The sequence below is a fragment of the Pseudophryne corroboree genome, chromosome 6, assembly GCF_028390025.1.
Source record: "Pseudophryne corroboree isolate aPseCor3 chromosome 6, aPseCor3.hap2, whole genome shotgun sequence".
In the NCBI taxonomy this organism is placed as follows: domain Eukaryota; kingdom Metazoa; phylum Chordata; class Amphibia; order Anura; family Myobatrachidae; genus Pseudophryne; species Pseudophryne corroboree.
In genome coordinates this window covers 70,271,797-70,289,575 of record NC_086449.1, presented here as the reverse complement: position 1 = coordinate 70,289,575, position 17,779 = coordinate 70,271,797, and the positions used below count along the sequence as shown (strand labels likewise).

The 17,779-nt window shown below is 44.5% G+C and overlaps 1 protein-coding gene and 1 long non-coding RNA gene across 2 annotated transcripts in view; one reads left to right on the top strand and one right to left on the bottom strand.

Annotated features, from left to right (window-relative positions):
- The window catches only part of LOC134936175 (oocyte zinc finger protein XlCOF7.1-like), a 216,182-nt gene that overhangs the window by 73,929 nt on the left and 124,474 nt on the right, over positions 1–17,779 (top strand). The window lies entirely within an intron of this gene.
- The window catches only part of LOC134936176 (uncharacterized), an 83,775-nt gene that overhangs the window by 2,315 nt on the left and 63,681 nt on the right, over positions 1–17,779 (bottom strand). The window lies entirely within an intron of this gene.

Genomic DNA, 17,779 nt, shown 5'->3' with positions numbered 1-17,779 from the left:
GCCGTAGGCGAGACGCTCAAGCGTCACGTTCGCTCGCGGCCCAGTGATCACAGGACACGTTATTGGCTATGACTAGAGTAATGATTCGCTATGGCGTAGCTTACGCTCGAGACCACGAGGAGGTCACCAGCGGCGCAGACGCTTACAATGCTATACCTTTATGTCTAAACCTTATACCAATGAAATACACAGAATAACTTAATGTGAATACAGGGTGTATGTGCAACCTTGTGTAACCTGACTAACTACAAAGCTGCTTGAGCGTCACCGACGCTCAAGTGAACACTTAACACTATAGGAAATACACAGATACTGGTTTAGGGTCCGAAGCCTATTAACTGTATTATATCTAATATACTTGTAAAAAGGGGATAACAGTACAAATGATACACTACAATATAACAAAGACTTCCTAACCACAGAACTAAACAATAAATACAAAAAGACAATACTACTCTGACCTAAATGCAATACAATACAATACTATGAGAGATATAAGAGAAAAGAGGAGAGAGAGAGAGAGAGAGACGGAGAGAGATGAGAGAAATTGGCTCACAGTAAGACAATGATTACGGAGAGAAAACTTACGCACAAAGGGTATGATCGCATGCGCCTCGATATCCAGCTCCCGGCTATCAGCAGATAACCGTTGGTGAGAGAGTGAAGTTGGATATGGTCGGCCTGCCTATTTATGCCCCACACACAATGCAATCTCATAGTCCCTACAATCCCATTGTCCATTGGATGAAGGAATTCGACCCTGTATCACAACAAAAGGTCATAGGGTGATTCATACAGGTGGGCTGTGACGATTTCCAACAGCTCAGGTGGGTGGGAAACTGGGTTTCCCGCCGCATACCTGAGTATGAGTAAATAATAGAAATGGACATAAACTTCTTATGTCCATAACTATTCGCACGAGCGATTAATACGCTCCAAACCAACACCGGAATATTGCTAATTAAATACTCTTCCGATGGGTACCAAACACTGCTGTATGATTCCTGTTAGACCCTTCGTACAATACAAAGAGGGATTCCTTTAAACAGGGACCTTCTATATTACCCAAACTTTCAGAAACTATCAAAGGGATCATGATCTATAAACTACATTAATTGTGAAAATATGTAACGAATGAGTCGCACGCTACGACTACATAAACTCTACCGTAAATACGCATACCGTGCGCCCGCGGGTGCACGCTATTGCGGGTATGCGCCTTCACGGGAGAGCGTACGCATGCGCAGCGTAGACCAGTGTGCGGTGCAAATATGGCAACGTGCATAGAGACATTTTTCTGACTTTGACAGTCCACCCTTTGGCAGTCAATAATAACTGCCACCTTCTAAAATATTTAAGGAGAAAAATGTAAGTCAGGGGTTAATTGATTTCCATGGTGGGGTAAGGAAGAAGAGAGGAGTAGGTGTGAAAAGGGTATGACCTAGTGAGAAAGTAGAATCATGTGTGTATGAGTCCATGTTTGGAGGGTCATGTATCATCGTGCCGTACGTGTGGTAAATCAAGCTTCGAGGTATTGCGAAGTATACATTTGAATTCCTTCTTATCCCGTACTAAGGGTCTGTGGATGGGCTGTCAAACTCTACCGAGCTCATTTCGGCTTTCAGTTGTAACAAAATGGGGATGCACATTTTAGTTGATGATACATGAATGGGGGAGGTATGTGGTTGCTGATATCTGTGCCTGTATTCCCTATCGTCTATGTGTGTCATTACCTGAGGGTTGTAGAGATGAAGATAAAGAACACTTATGGAAAATGCAATGATATTCTATGTCAGGGAAATGTACATCTGTCGTTGAAGTTGTGTTCGGTATCTGTTGAGAGTCGTCTTCTTTGCGCTGTATTGCTCCTTGGGCATGAGCAAATAGCTTTGTCTGAGCCATCAGATTTACAAAAAATGTTGGGCTAGCGTGAGTTTAAAAGTACTAGGGAAACTGGGGATCCATGGCAAAGTTCATCAAGTGTCCATTTCTCAAGTGGTCAAAATCCTTCTTTGGTGCTTGTCTGTTGTCTGTATAGCGTCTCGTCAACTTCCTCGTCCAAGGGGGTCTTTGTATCTTGGAGAAAAGCAGAAAAACAGGTGAAAGAAACGGACCGTATAATCGCATTTTCATCACATTCTGGTTTCTATCATTGGGTCATAAATCAAATCCAGGTTAATTACGGTTTCCTCACTCCTCAAGCTCATCACTCTTGTACTTTGTTTGCACCTCATTAAAGCCTGCCCGCATCTAAATATCAATCCAATCGATATAACGACACCCAAGATACATAGTAGAAACTTTCCAACATCCATTATGACTCCTTGAGCCCAGTCTCCCAAACCGGAGAACCAATTTCGCGGGTTCAACCATGACACCCAACCAGTCAGCTCATTACCTACAGCAGCAAGGGTGAGATTGTGTTTTCGACGAAATTCCCACTTCAATTGGAGAATATCATCCATCTTTTGGTCTATGACCTCTACCGGATCCTCGGTGCTATTTGTGATATACGTGCAACACTTTATGCCGTACTGTGTTGCCAAGGTAACACAATATCCGCCTGTTACTGCTGTAAGATAATTAAGAACCATCCTATGCTGAACTAGTTCTGTTTTGTAAGCTTGAAGTTCTCTTCCAGTGTATCTAAACGTGTCATCATACATTTCAGTGATATTATCTAACAAATTGGCGAGTGCGGAAATGTATCTATAATTCATCACTCCTCGAGCGGTACGAGTGAAATCTAACGCTACCAGAACCTGAATCCCGGTGGATTCATGGATAAGATCAGAGGCCGGATGCTCTAACCTTTCTGACAGTTGTCTTTTAACTCGGTGCTCGTAATGAGTGTGAGTATAAGGAGCTTGGGCACCACGGTGTATGTCCTTCATTTTGTCATGTGTAACAGTCATCACTTCAGGCAATACCTTTCCAATATAACACAATCCTTCAGAGTTTGGGGCAAGCCACTTGTACGCCTTTCTCCCGCATATGAAATATGCGTCATCGGGGAGAACATAAGGGACGGAGAAGGACATGACCATGTTACAAACCTTCCAGGTGAAATCTCCTGACCCTAATTCTTCCATCTGCTTAATGCACGTATCAGTTTGTACGATATGTGCACAGTATCCTGGTGATACCTCTCCAACTCTAGTAATCCTGTTTCCTAAGGTATATCGATACCGAAAAGATTTTCCTCTACTGGCTATGTGGCGTACGAGCTCTGTATCTGTAGGCATTCTATCTGCTCTGTGTGAAAAGGTCATGGTAAGGTTGCTCCATGACACTTCCCAATTTCCCGGCTTACGGGGACTGGAGATATTAAAACATAAGAGGGACCTATCCACATGGTATTGGTGGAGCTTCAAACTAGGAGGGCTGGAGATGTTAAACATCCGGTCCACCGGTCTCCCACCCTTTAGCTCAAGTACCTCCCCTACCGTTAAAGGAAATGGTACTAGCCCTGATTTGCTATGACCCTGAGGTACTTGAGAGCATACCCAACAAATATGTTTCATTTAACACGCTACCCACTAAGGAGTGATAGTCACTCAATGGATGCCGGTCCATATGGATATTAAAACTGGATTGGCATTTCTTTATGCATCCATCTTCAACCAGATTATCACAGAGCCTACAGATACAGTTTTCTTCAGCTAACAATCCATCAAAGAAAATGTTTACAGATAACATGGTTGTTAGATCGTGCCCGGTACTCGCCTTTGTTTGGTGATTGGGTTGCTATTGGAAATTTACACCTCCGTCTCAGTCATTAGAACCTTTCTGGATCCTTTCTCGACCTCACTGGTACTCTCACCGAAACAGACTGCTCTGGTCAACATCCTGGTTAACGGAAAACTCCATATCACAGTCTCTTGGGGCAAGTCCATCTTACAGGAGGAGAAAAGAAGAAATTTGTAAAGGGGGTATAAGAAAATCAGTTTGAGGGGGAGAGAACTCGTTACGATAATAAGTTCTCTCGTCTTGTTGTTCTTCTTGTTCTGCTGTCTTCTCAAAGGTGCTGTCTCTCAGTCTTCCAAACAAACATTCTGGTGATGCAATGTTCCTTCCCAACCGACGATCTTTCTGTAAGGAGCAAAAATCTGGCATTACCATTGGTCCAACTGAGGGGTGACATACCATCTTTAAACCATGGAAACATGAGTGGGAAGAGAGAGACAACAAAAAAAAACCAAAAGAGATAGAGAACAATTCATGTGCATATATACATTACATAACTCGGCAATAACCATCAATAAGAAAAGAGAAACAAAGCATTTTTAAACATTGTAAGAAAACATTGTTAGCATTAGAAAAACATTTTCAGATTTATTAGGCTGTCATATCTATGTGTCTAATGGTCTCCTTGAGCAGTCCCTTCCCACCAGCACCTGCATTACTCCACTGTCTGTATCTGGCCAGAAATACATTGTGGCGGAGGTCATGCTGGGGTTTGGTAGACTTCTGCAAGGACCAAGTGGATATGCAATGTGTGAATTCTTACCACTACTAGTCAGAGATGGGAATAGAGAGAGAGAGAAAAAGAAATCATTTTTCACAAATACATTTACAACTTTTCACCTGGTCATTCCTGTGTCTTCAGTGAATGACCTCCCACTTTATTAACCGTTACCTCAGGCTTGCCTCCATTCCTAATAATCACCTTTCCTGCCTATGTGATCCTTGATTATAATGGTGTGTATTGTAATTTTGCTCATTTCTTGGTCTAGGGGGTCTAACTTTATGTGGGTTATTACAGTTGCTAGCATAATGCCCTTCTCTCCTACAATGATAACAAATCCTGGGCTTCCTCCACGTGTCAGTGAAATGGGGTCTTGGCTGATTTGATGCCTCCTCAAACGCTCGGATGCTCATCATCATCAATCGTTTCCCCTGTACTTCCCTGATTCCTTGGATTTTATGATTATGGTGTTGTCTTTCTCTTGATCTACAATCTCTTGCAAAGTGTCCCTTTTTATGACAATTGTAACAGACTTCCATATTTGGATTTCTCACAGGGGTGTGGGGCTTTTGTTGGGGTGGTGTTGTGTTTTGGGCCTGTGTATTTGCTGCCATTAACTCATCTCTTTGTGACTCTCTGTATCTGGTGATATTCTGATCATGATTGATGACGGCCTCTCTTAGTGCGGTCACCGAGATATCTCTCCAGTTTGGGTTGGTGGTCTGTACCCTTGTTTTTAATTCATCTTTTAAACCATTCATTAATACCTTAACCGCTATTCCTTTATGTTGTGCATTTGTCTTGATGTCTGCGATCCCAGTGTTTCTAGCCATTATTTGCAGTGCTCGATTGAAATAATTAGAAACATTTTCCCTTTCGTTTTGCCTTATGGAGAGAATGTCATTCCACTTGACAGCAGCTGGGAAATATATTCCTAACTGTCGGTTAATCTGCCTAATACATTCCTGATTGTGTTCTTCCATACAAGGTACCTCCGTGTTTAATTTACAATCAGCAATGAATTTTTCAGGGTCAACACTGGAGGGCAAACATGCCCTCAGCACTGTCCGCCACTCTTTGTTGGTGGGTTCTGTGGCGTTTCCTAGTTCTTTAATAAACCTTTGACATTTGGCTAGATTTTTCCTAGGATCAGGAAATTCAGACACAATTGATCTCAATTCGGTCCGGGACCAGAGACAGCGCATTGCACTGTCCTTGACGGGAATGATTCCCTGATCGTCAGTCTTCCCATTGGGGACTGAGATCACCCTGGCCAGATCGAGCTCAGTTACATCATCTTGTGTTGGTCTTATATTTTGGGGTATATCTGTTTGTGCGTGATATGAAACATTGTACGTACCTGTGGACACGACCTCACCTGACCCTCCGTTAGGGGGTTCGATTATTGCCTTTACCAATTTGGTCGCGTCCACCTGGATGGCTTTTGTGATGGTTGCTGGAAGAGGTGCTGACATCGTTCTGGGCTCACTTTCTTGTTTGTATTCCTGAGGGTAGTTTGACATGGGGTGCAACTTGCATAGGTTAATAGTTGTACATTCAACAATATTACAATAATCATTGTTACATTTATTACACTTATTCTTATAATCTATATTACAGTTGCTAAGAGCGTTTTTATTGTTCCACCTTGTGCTTTTCTCCGCAACCACAATCCTCCCTGCTGCCATATCTCTCCCCTCAAGATAAGAGTCAGAAAAGTCAATTGAATCTCTTTGTAATTCACCTTCCTGTTGCCATAACTGCAAATAATCATAATGTTTACTTCGTCTCTTTGTTGGTTCAATGAGACATATCCTCCTCCTTAAATTTTGTAACACTTCTGGACTGAAGCTACCTATTCTTGGGAATTTCTCCCTGTCTTGTACAGTCATTCTCTCCCATTCATCACATAAAACTTCAGCGTGATTTCCATATTTCTCACACATCACATATCGTGCCGACCCGACTGGCCGGTTCCCTAAATCAACCCGAACCGAGGTTGATCGCCCCCTACCTGAACAACTGGCCCCCATAATCTGCAGGTGTTGCTTATTCCTCCTTGGATCTTTATATCAAGGTTTTCAGCGAACCCTTACAAACAAACCAAGATGTCCTGGGCAGGCCGGCGGTGGCGGTTTACCAAGTACCCCACTTACTTCTCGCCCACGTTGGCCAGTACTGCAATCACTGTAACCAGAGCTGCTGTACCCAACCCAGGGCCCCTGTGAACCTTCTGTTTACTGGAACATATGAGGGTTACCCGAAGGACACTTACTCTTTCCAGTAAAGTTGGGGTTGTTAGATAGTTCCTGAGTGACCAGCGAACTTCCCTTTAAAAATAAAAAATTACACAAATCACGTCAGAATGTACAAATAGCGTTTGTGACCACTTTACTCTAATGGTATTAGGTCAGATTACTAACTACTGCACACAATTACGTGCGGTCCAATCGTTCAGTACATAAGCACTACTTGTCATGTACTGAAAGATCAATGGAATCAATGTTTCCGGCCGCGATTCCTTCAGCAAGAGCTTATGGCCTATATGGGTTCTGCACCAACACCCCAGGCGTTGTGCCTCTTGTACCTTTATAGCGGACCTCTTTGTCTATTTTACCTGTTACCTTATGACCTCCTGGTCTGTTACCGTCTGGTCCGCTATACTCTAATGCTCAAATATTATTTAACCAAGGATGCCTCCCTAGCCACCGTATATGTCACTTACACGTGTGTCCCTTGACGAGTACCCGACTTTCCTTTTGGTTCAACCTCTAAGTTATATAAACTTATGTGATAAAAAAAACACACTCACTCAACACATGTACACTTTGTTTCTATATCTATTTCTGCGCAGAAATTGTCTTCAGTCCAACTGTGTTACCAATTAGGAGCAGGATCTGTTAAACTAAATTTCAGATTTTTCCAAAAATAGATTTGCGTTATTTACCGCTGTGCGTTACTTATCGCCTTTGCGCTAATTATCGCTTTGCGCTAATTCAACTTTTCGTGACTTGAGCTACGTGGGCGTAACCAGACGCTACGTTGCGTAATGTACGCTGCGTGCGTCTGCCTTTTGGATTGCGTACGCTAGTCTTTGTTAGCGACACGTGTACGCAATGCAAAGATCCACCGTAACACAATATATACTTTTATCAATGTAAATGATCCCTGATCATCTACCGCAATCCACACTGACTGCCTTGTCTCCCAGGCAAACCGTGTGTTGTTCTATACTTTAACTATTACCTCTACTATGAAATAACAGCAAATCTCTTTTTGCACTTTCTATCAACTATAAAAATTGGCAAACAGGAATAGTGATATACGAAATTTGAAAAAGAAATGCAGATAATGTATGCATGCGTGTATACGCAAGACAGAAGAGAAATAAAACAGTTTTAAAAGACACAAGCGTTTTGTTCTTACTTCCGGTTCCCGGATTCCTTCAGCACTCTTTATCTAAGCGAAGCAGACGCTTATCCCGTCAGCACTGCGAGACAACCTCCCACCCTTTGCTGGAGGGATAATGTCTGCTGATCTACCTAGTGCAGATATGAGAAGGATCGGACGAGTCCCCAATTGACAATGCTAAATTCCTTTGTCGTATAAACAACCCTTTATGAAGTCTAAGAACACTGTACGCTGTTTGCTTAAGAAGTACCGTAAGGGTACGCTATCTGCGTAACGATCGCTCAGCCGTAGGCGAGACGCTCAAGCGTCACGTTCGCTCGCGGCCCAGTGATCACAGGACACGTTATTGGCTATGACTAGAGTAATGATTCGCTATGGCGTAGCTTACGCTCGAGACCACGAGGAGGTCACCAGCGGCGCAGACGCTTACAATGCTATACCTTTATGTCTAAACCTTATACCAATGAAATACACAGAATAACTTAATGTGAATACAGGGTGTATGTGCAACCTTGTGTAACCTGACTAACTACAAAGCTGCTTGAGCGTCACCGACGCTCAAGTGAACACTTAACACTATAGGAAATACACAGATACTGGTTTAGGGTCCGAAGCCTATTAACTGTATTATATCTAATATACTTGTAAAAAGGGGATAACAGTACAAATGATACACTACAATATAACAAAGACTTCCTAACCACAGAACTAAACAATAAATACAAAAAGACAATACTACTCTGACCTAAATGCAATACAATACAATACTATGAGAGATATAAGAGAAAAGAGGAGAGAGAGAGAGAGAGAGAGAGAGAGAGAGACGGAGAGAGATGAGAGAAATTGGCTCACAGTAAGACAATGATTACGGAGAGAAAACTTACGCACAAAGGGTATGATCGCATGCGCCTCGATATCCAGCTCCCGGCTATCAGCAGATAACCGTTGGTGAGAGAGTGAAGTTGGATATGGTCGGCCTGCCTATTTATGCCCCACACACAATGCAATCTCATAGTCCCTACAATCCCATTGTCCATTGGATGAAGGAATTCGACCCTGTATCACAACAAAAGGTCATAGGGTGATTCATACAGGTGGGCTGTGACGATTTCCAACAGCTCAGGTGGGTGGGAAACTGGGTTCCCGCCGCATACCTGAGTATGAGTAAATAATAGAAATGGACATAAACTTCTTATGTCCATAACTATTCGCACGAGCGATTAATACGCTCCAAACCAACACCGGAATATTGCTAATTAAATACTCTTCCGATGGGTACCAAACACTGCTGTATGATTCCTGTTAGACCCTTCGTACAATACAAAGAGGGATTCCTTTAAACAGGGACCTTCTATATTAACCAAACTTTCAGAAACTATCAAAGGGATCATGATCTATAAACTACATTAATTGTGAAAATATGTAACGAATGAGTCGCACGCTACGACTACATAAACTCTACCGTAAATACGCATACCGTGCGCCCGCGGGTGCACGCTATTGCGGGTATGCGCCTTCACGGGAGAGCGTACGCATGCGCAGCGCAGACCAGTGTGCGGTGCAAATATGGCAACGTGCATAGAGACATTTTTCTGACTTTGACAATTTATTAAGCTGCTTCTAGAATATAATAGATTGAGTCTGATTGGTTGCTATAGGCAACATCACCAGTTCTTAAAAAAACACACCTTATTAAAATTAACCCACTAAGCAAATTATTGAGTTCAGTTGACAGCCTGTGTTGCAACTCTGTACAACAACATGCACTTTTTCTGAAGCACCTTGCTACCCAGTCAGTACTGCTTACACTACCCATACACACTCATGTTTATTCTACCAGTTTATTGTTATTGTGCTAATTTTCACACTCTGACGTAGTGAAAGTATGCAAAGTTTAAGCTTTAATCAGTTATTTACTGTAATATTTTACTTACTGCAACTGCGTAGGGTGCGGATTTGTTGGCGGAGCTCCGCCAACAGGTCTGCCGTACGCCTGCATAGGTCGCTCCACCTTCTATCAAGTTGGATGACAGTCCTTCGGCTGTGGACACGGGTCCACAATAAGCGGTGGACCTCCGCGTAGGCCTCGCGCTTCACCCTATTTGAGACAAAGGGCCTTGCGCAGCCTACGCGGCGGTCCATCACTGCCACCAAGACGCTCAGCTCGCGCCGTGTGAATGCTGCTGCGCGCATCATGGCAATGGCGTTTTCCATATATGGGCTTATATTTATAGTTTGTGGTTGCATGTGATTGGTTGGAAATGTATCGTGTCATCTGTAATCAACTTTATTGATATGTGTACATTGATGTGCAGGACAGTTTGTATAGTTCTCATGTGCGGAAATTCGCACACGTGGAGGGAGAGAGAGAGAGCGAGAGACAGAGACACACACATTCAAATATGACTTCACATCATAAACATTAATCTTCACATCTCTAACAAAAAAAATATATTAAAATAATATAAACTATTGGATACAACAATCTTACACAACATACATGAAAAGGGAATATTATCTTAAAACATGTACAGAAATAAGATAAAAATCACACAAAAAAATGAAATGTGCTCACTCAGAAATGTCCAACGTGCTCCAGTAATTTTCAGCATAAACCCATACACAGGCTGCATGCAAGGCGTTCATATAGCCAGTGCAGTAATTACTGACCCAATTAGCATAATTTACACCTGCGCGGAATTCCGCACCGGAAAACGCAAGCAGCTATAAATAACTGATCACTCGTGCATACACACATGCTACCAGCAACATGGCTACTCGTGGGCAGACGGCAGCAGAGATGGACGAGGTGCAGAAGCAGATGGCTGCACTAACCCAGAGAAGATTAGCACTGCGGAGGCAGATGCTTGATTTTGCAAATGGAGACACAGAAATACCAGGACCCAGTACTATACAAACTCCTTCTGCTACCCAGGAGTTAGGAGTGAATCCCCTGCCAGACATAGCTAGTGGGGAAACTGAGGGTGATTCTGGACTAGCAGCTCAAACACAAACTACACGAGCAGCTAGTGAAGAGGAAGATGTTGATGAAGGTCAGGATGATAGCTCACAGGCTACTTCAAGAAAAAAGAAAAGACAGCCCGCCTTCACTAAGAGGGAGTTACGGATTTTGGTCACAGGCCATGCAAAAAATACATCGAGGACCCAAAAACATGGGTGCTGCAACCAAAGACAGAATTTGGAGGGACATCACTAATTCTATTAATGAAGTCGGCTCAATAGTCCGCACCTCGCAGGAAGTTCGAAGACGGTAAGTGCATATTGCCAGTCCATTTTCTGTGCCAAGTATTCTAAAAAAGTAACTTAGATGTGATGTTGCCTATAGCAACCAAATGCATAGCATGTGTACTATATATTAAAGCAGGATTAAAAAATGTAACACTAACTTGTCCCTGTTTTTCACCACATATGTAGTTGGGCCGACTTCAAATCCCGCCTGAAGGGCAAGAGGTCTGCGGAGTGGAATGTCTCGAGGGCAACAGGGGGAGGACCAGCTGCCACTGTGGAATACACAGATCTGGAGGAGATGGCGATGGACTGTGTAAGCTACGAGGAGGGGGTTGGGGTGTCTTATATGGACACGGACCTGCCTGAAATACTCCATGCACATGACTTGCCAGGTAAGTTTACACACATATTTCTTTTAAATTTTTTTATGAAAATAAAAACAAAACTCTCATATTGTTTTTATCTACTCTTTTTCCACTCATTATTCTATTTGCTTTGCACATAACACAGCACAGGGGGGTGAGCAGGTAGAGTCACAGGAGGGTTATGTGGCTGAGGCTGAGGTGGAGGGACCTAGTGTGTCTGGCAGTGTGGGACCACAAATCCCACCCATCCAGATTCCAACTGGCCCCCCCACCCAACCCTCTGCTATCCCGGAAATCCTGACTGAAATAGCCAGGTATGGTGAGAGCCTGAATGCTTTTCAGGACAGGATGCTCCGGGAGGTAAGCCAGATACCTGTCCGGCTCACTGAGCACAGAACCAGTGTGGAGCAAGGTGTAGCTCAACTCTGCCAAGGTCTGGCAGAGATCAGGCAGGAACAAGATCAACTCGCCTCCTCCTTCCATGAACTTGCCAATTCCATTCGGCAAGGGCTCCAGGACATCGCTGTCTCCCTTGCCCACAGTGGCAGACAGCCAGCCACATCGGCTCCCTCCCCTCCCCCTGCCCAGGAAGAACATCCCACTGGGCAGGGCCCTCGAAGGTCGCTCCGCAGACCAAGCCAAGAAGAACATCATCAGGCGGGGAAAAAAAAGAGAAAGTGATGTCTCTCCAAATGAGCAGCACCCATGTTTTACATGTTGCCTCAATGTTTTTTGTTTTTTTTTGGCTTGTGTGGCCAGAATGTAGAACTCCCTCAAAGTGAAAGTTTTTTTTTAAATTGTAGCCTGTGAGTTATTTGTGCCTACACCTGAGCCATCTTCCTCTTCCTAGCGTGCTGTGTATGTTTGTGTGTTTGTTCCGGAATCTACCTCAGTTCCCCTAAAAGTTTAGTCGGGCTGGGAGTTCACTTACTTAATAAGTGGGTTACTATAGTACTGGGTTCTGCTATGTGCATTTGCCCAATGCCATCTGCTTACTGCTATGTCCATCTCTGTATGTGTTGGTCATTTGTAGCCATGTTGTTTTTTGGAACTTACATATTGTTGAACATGTTGTTATTTTGAACTTTATTTGAAGTAAAAAAAACAAAAATTTTTACAATGGTTTGTGTGTTTTATTAAAGGTTATGCACTCATGAAAACTGTGCCCTGGAAACTTGAACATGGCATGTTGACATTTGTGGAACAAGAGAACAATCAGAATATTAAGACAAACATTGCATAGTGTAATTTTACATCTGTAGGCCTTGCACAACACTTAATTTAGCATATAAAAAAAAAAAACTTGGGTTACTAGGGGCAACATGCCATAGTATTAGATATGGACACATATTCATTACAAAAATAATAAAAACACATTAAATGTATGCTTTATTATGGTGCTCATGTTATTTGGTATGTACAAAGGAATATGTCTGTGTTGAGAAGATTTAGCTGATGTAGTTTATAATAAGAATTTACTCACCGGTAATTCTATTTCTCGTAGTCCGTAGTGGATGCTGGGGACTCCGTAAGGACTATGGGGAATAGACGGGCTCCGCAGGAGACTGGGCACACTATAAGAAAGATTTGGTACTATCTGGTGTGCACTGGCTCCTCCCTCTATGCCCCTCCTCCAGACCTCAGTTAGGATACTGTGCCCGGACGAGCGTACACAATAAGGAAGGATTTTTGAATCCCGGGTAAGACTCATACCAGCCACACCAATCACACCGTATAACTCGTGATACTATACCCAGTTAACAGTATGAAATATAACTGGGCCTCTTCAACAGATGGCTCAACAATAACCCTTTAGTTAGGCAATAACTATATACAAGTATTGCAGACAATCCGCACTTGGGATGGGCACGCAGCATCCACTATGGACTACGAGAAATACAATTACCGGTGAGTAAATTCTTATTTTCTCTAACGTCCTAGTGGATGCTGGGGACTCCGTAAGGACCATGGGGATTATACCAAAGCTCCCAAATGGGCGGGAGAGTGCGGATGACTCTGCAGCACCGAATGAGAGAACTCCAGGTCCTCCTCAGCCAGGGTATCAAATTTATAGAATTTTGCAAACGCGTTTGCCCCTGATCAAGTAGCAGCTCGGCAAAGTTGTAAAGCCGAGACCCCTCGGGCAGCCGCCCAAGATGAGCCCACCTTCCTTGTGGGATGGACTTTCACATTTTTAGGCTGCGGTAGTCCCACCGCAGAATGCGCCAGCTGAATTGTGCTACAAATCCAGCGAGCAATAGTCTGCTTAGAAGCAGGAGCACCCATCTTGTTGGGTGCATACAGGATAAAAAGCGAGTCAGTTTTCCTGACTCCAGCCGTCCTGGAAACATACATTTTCAAGGCCCTGACTACGTCCAGTAACTTGGAATCCTCCAAGTCCCTAGTAGCCGCAGGCACCACAATAGGTTGGTTCAAGTGAAAAGCTGATACCACCTTAGGGAGAAACTGGGGACGAGTCCTCAATTCTGCCCTATCCATATGGAAAATCAGATAAGGGCTTTTACATGACAAAGCCGCCAATTCTGACACACGCCTGGCCGAAGCCAAGGCCAATAACATAACCACTTTCCACGTGAGATATTTCAGATCCACAGTTTTAAGTGGTTCAAACCAATGTGATTTTAGGAAACTCAACACCACATTGAGATCCCAAGGTGCCACAGGAGGCACAAAAGGGGGCTGAATATGAAGCACTCCCTTTACAAAAGTCTGAACTTCAGGCAGTGAAGCCAGTTCTTTCTGGAAGAAAATCGACAGAGCCGAAATCTGGACCTTAATGGAACCCAATTTTAGGCCCATAGTCACTCCTGACTGTAGGAAGTGCAGAAAATGACCCAGCTGAAATTCCTCTGTTGGGGCCTTCCTGGCCTCACACCACGCAACATATTTTCGCCAAATACGGTGATAATGGTTTGCGGTTACTTCTTTCCTGGCTTTTATCCTTTAGGATCCGGAATTCAACTGCCATGCCGTCAAACGCAGCCGCGGTAAGTCTTGGAACAGACAGGGCCCCTGCTGTAGCAGATCCCGTCTGAGCGGTAGAGGCCATGGGTCCTCTGATATCATTTCTTGAAGTTCTGGGTACCAAGCTCTTCTTGGCCAATCCGGAACCACGAGTATCGTTCTTACTCCACGCCTTCTTATTATTCTCAATACCTTTGGTATGAGAGGCAGAGGAGGGAACACATAAACCGACTGGCGCTAGCGCGTCCACAGCTATCGCCTGAGGGTCCCTTGACCTGGCGCAATATCTCTCTAGTTTTTTGTTTAGGCGGGACGCCATCATGTCCACCTGTGGCCTTTCCCAATGGTTTACTAACAGTAGGAAGACTTCTGGATGAAGTCCCCACTCTCCCGGGTGTAGGTCGTGTCTGCTGAGGAAGTCTGCTTCCCAGTTGTCCACTCCCGGAATGAACACTGCTGACAGTGCTATTACGTGATTTTCCGCCCATCGGAGAACCCTTGTGGCTTCTGCCATCGTTATCCTGCTTTTTGTGCCGCCCTGTCTGTTTACATGGGCGACTGCCGTGATGTTGTCTGACTGGATCAGTACCGGCTGGTTTTGAAGCAGGGGTTTTGCCTGACTTAGGGCATTGTAAATGGCCCTTAGTTCCAGAATATTTATGTGCAGGGAAGTCTCCTGACTTGACCATAGTCCTTGGAAGTTTCTTCCCTGTGTGACTGCTCCTCAGCCTCGAAGGCTGGCATCCGTGGTCACCAGGACCCAGTCCTGTATGCCGAATCTGCGGCCCTCTAGAAGATGAGCACTCTGCAGCCACCACAGTAGAGACACCCTGGTCCTTGGAGACAGGGTTATCAGTTGATGCATCTGAAGATGCGATCCCGACCACTTGTCCAAAAGGTCCCACTGGAAGGTCCTTGCATGGAACCTGCCGAATGGAATTGCTTCGTATGAAGCCACCATTTTTCCCAGGACTCGTGTGCAGTGATGCACCGATACCCGTTTTGGTTTTAGGAGGTCTCTGACTAGAGATGACAGCTCCTTGGCTTTCTCCTGCGGGAGAAACACTTTTTTCTGTTCTGTGTCCAAAATCATCCCCAGGAACAGTAAGCGTGTGGAAGGAACCAGTTGTGACTTTGGAATGTTTAGAATTATTATTATTATCCTTTATTTATATGGCGCCACAAGGGTTCCGCAGCGCCCGATTACAGAGTACAAATGCACATAAAAAAATAGGAAAACAGTGACTTACAGTTGAATACAATATAGGACAAGTACAGGGCAACTAAGCATAACTACACCAGTAAACATAGAGATAAGTTCCAGGTGGTCAAAAAACTGTAGGATCTGGGCAGTTGAGGATTATTAAAGTAAGAAAAGTATAAGCACATGAGGGAAGAGGGCCCTACTCGTGAGAGCTTACATTCTAAGGGGAGGGGTAGACAGACAGGGATGACACAGATGGGGTACATAGAGAGTGTGGAACAGAGGGTTATGTTGAGATTTGGCTAGGTTTGGTAAAGAAATGGGTCTTAAGAGCCCGTTTGAAGTTTTGTAGAGAGGTGGAGAGTCTGAGGGGGAGAGGTAAAGAATTCCAGAGAAATGGAGCAGCACGTGAAAAATCTTGGAGATAGGAGTGGGAGGAAGTAATCAGAAGACAGGAGAGACGGCGTGCATTAGCAGAGCGAAGAGGACGGGTGGGAGAGTAAAGGGAGATAAGGTCAGAGATGTAGATGGGAGAGGAGTGGGTGAGGGCTTTGTAAGTGAGTGTGAGAAGTTTGAATTGGATTCTGAAAGGGAAGGGAAGCCAGTGGAGGGCCTGTAAGAGGGGGGAGGTAGACGTAGTGCGTTTGGTGAGGAAGATGAGCCGGGCAGCAGCATTGAGGATAGATTGGAGTGGAGAGAGGTGATTGTCAGGGAGGCCAGTTAAGAGGAGATTACAGTAGTCCAGTCTGGAAATAATCAGTGAGTGAATAATGATCTTAGTGGCATCCTGTGTGAGAAAAGGTCTGATTCTAGAAATGTTTTTGAGATGAAAATGACAGGTTTGTGAGAGGTGCTGAATGTGTGGTTTGAAGGAGAGGGAGGAGTCAAGGATTACGCCAAGACAGCGTACTTGGGGGCTAGGGGAGATAGTTGTGCCATCAATGGATAATGAGATTGTGGGAGGTGAGGCTGTGCGGGAGGGTGGGAAGATGATCAGCTCAGTCTTAGACATGTTGAGTTTAAGAAAGCGCTGAGACATCCAGGAAGAGATAGCAGAAAGACAGTTTGAGGTACGAGTGAGGAGAGCCGTGGAGAGGTCAGGGGAGGAGAGGTAGATTTGAGTGTCATCAGCATAGAGGTGATATTGGAAGTTAAAAGAACTAATGAGTTCACCTAAAGAGGACGTATAGAGAGAGAAAAGGAGAGGACCAAGAACAGAGCCTTGGGGGACACCAACAGTTAGTGGAAGTGGGGGGGAGGTAGCATCATGAGAGGAGACAGAGAAGGAACGATCAGAGAGGTAGGAGGACAGCCAGGAGAGGGCAGTATCACGCAGACCAAGAGAGTGAAGGATTTGCAGAAGGAGAGGATGGTCCACAGTGTCAAAAGCAGCAGAGAGGTCAAGAAGAATAAGCAGAGAGTAGTGGCCCTTAGATTTGGCTGCATGGAGGTCATTGCAGACTTTTGTGAGGGCAGTTTCAGTGGAGTGGAGAGAACGGAAACCAGACTGGAATGGGTCAAGCAGTGAGTGAGAGGAAAGAAAGGCAGTGAGGCGATTATAGACAATACGCTCAAGAAGTTTGGAGGCAAAGGGGAGGAGAGAGATGGGTCGATAGTTGGAGAGAGTGTTAGGATCAAGGGTAGGTTTTTTAAGAATAGGGGAGACAAGAGCATGCTTGAAGGCAGAGGGGACAGTGCCTGATGAAAGGGAGAGATTGAGAAGGTGGGCAAGATGGGAACAGGCAGAAGGGGAGAGGTAACGGAGGAGGTGGGAGGGGATAGGGTCGAGCGGGGAGGTTGTAGCACATCCCGAGATAGTGCTACTCCGACCAGTAACTGCTCCCTGGACCTCGCCTTTATAAGGAGATCGTCCAAGTACGGGATAATTAAAACTCCCTTTTTTCGAAGGAGTATCATCATTTCTGCCATTACCTTGGAAAAACACCCTCGGTGCCGTGGACAGTCCAAACGGTAGTGTCTGGAATTGGTAATGGCAATCCTGTACCACAAATCTGAGGTACTCCTGGTGAGGAAGGTAAATGGGGACATGCAGGTAAGCATCCTTGATGTCCAGAGATACCATGTAATCCCCCTCGT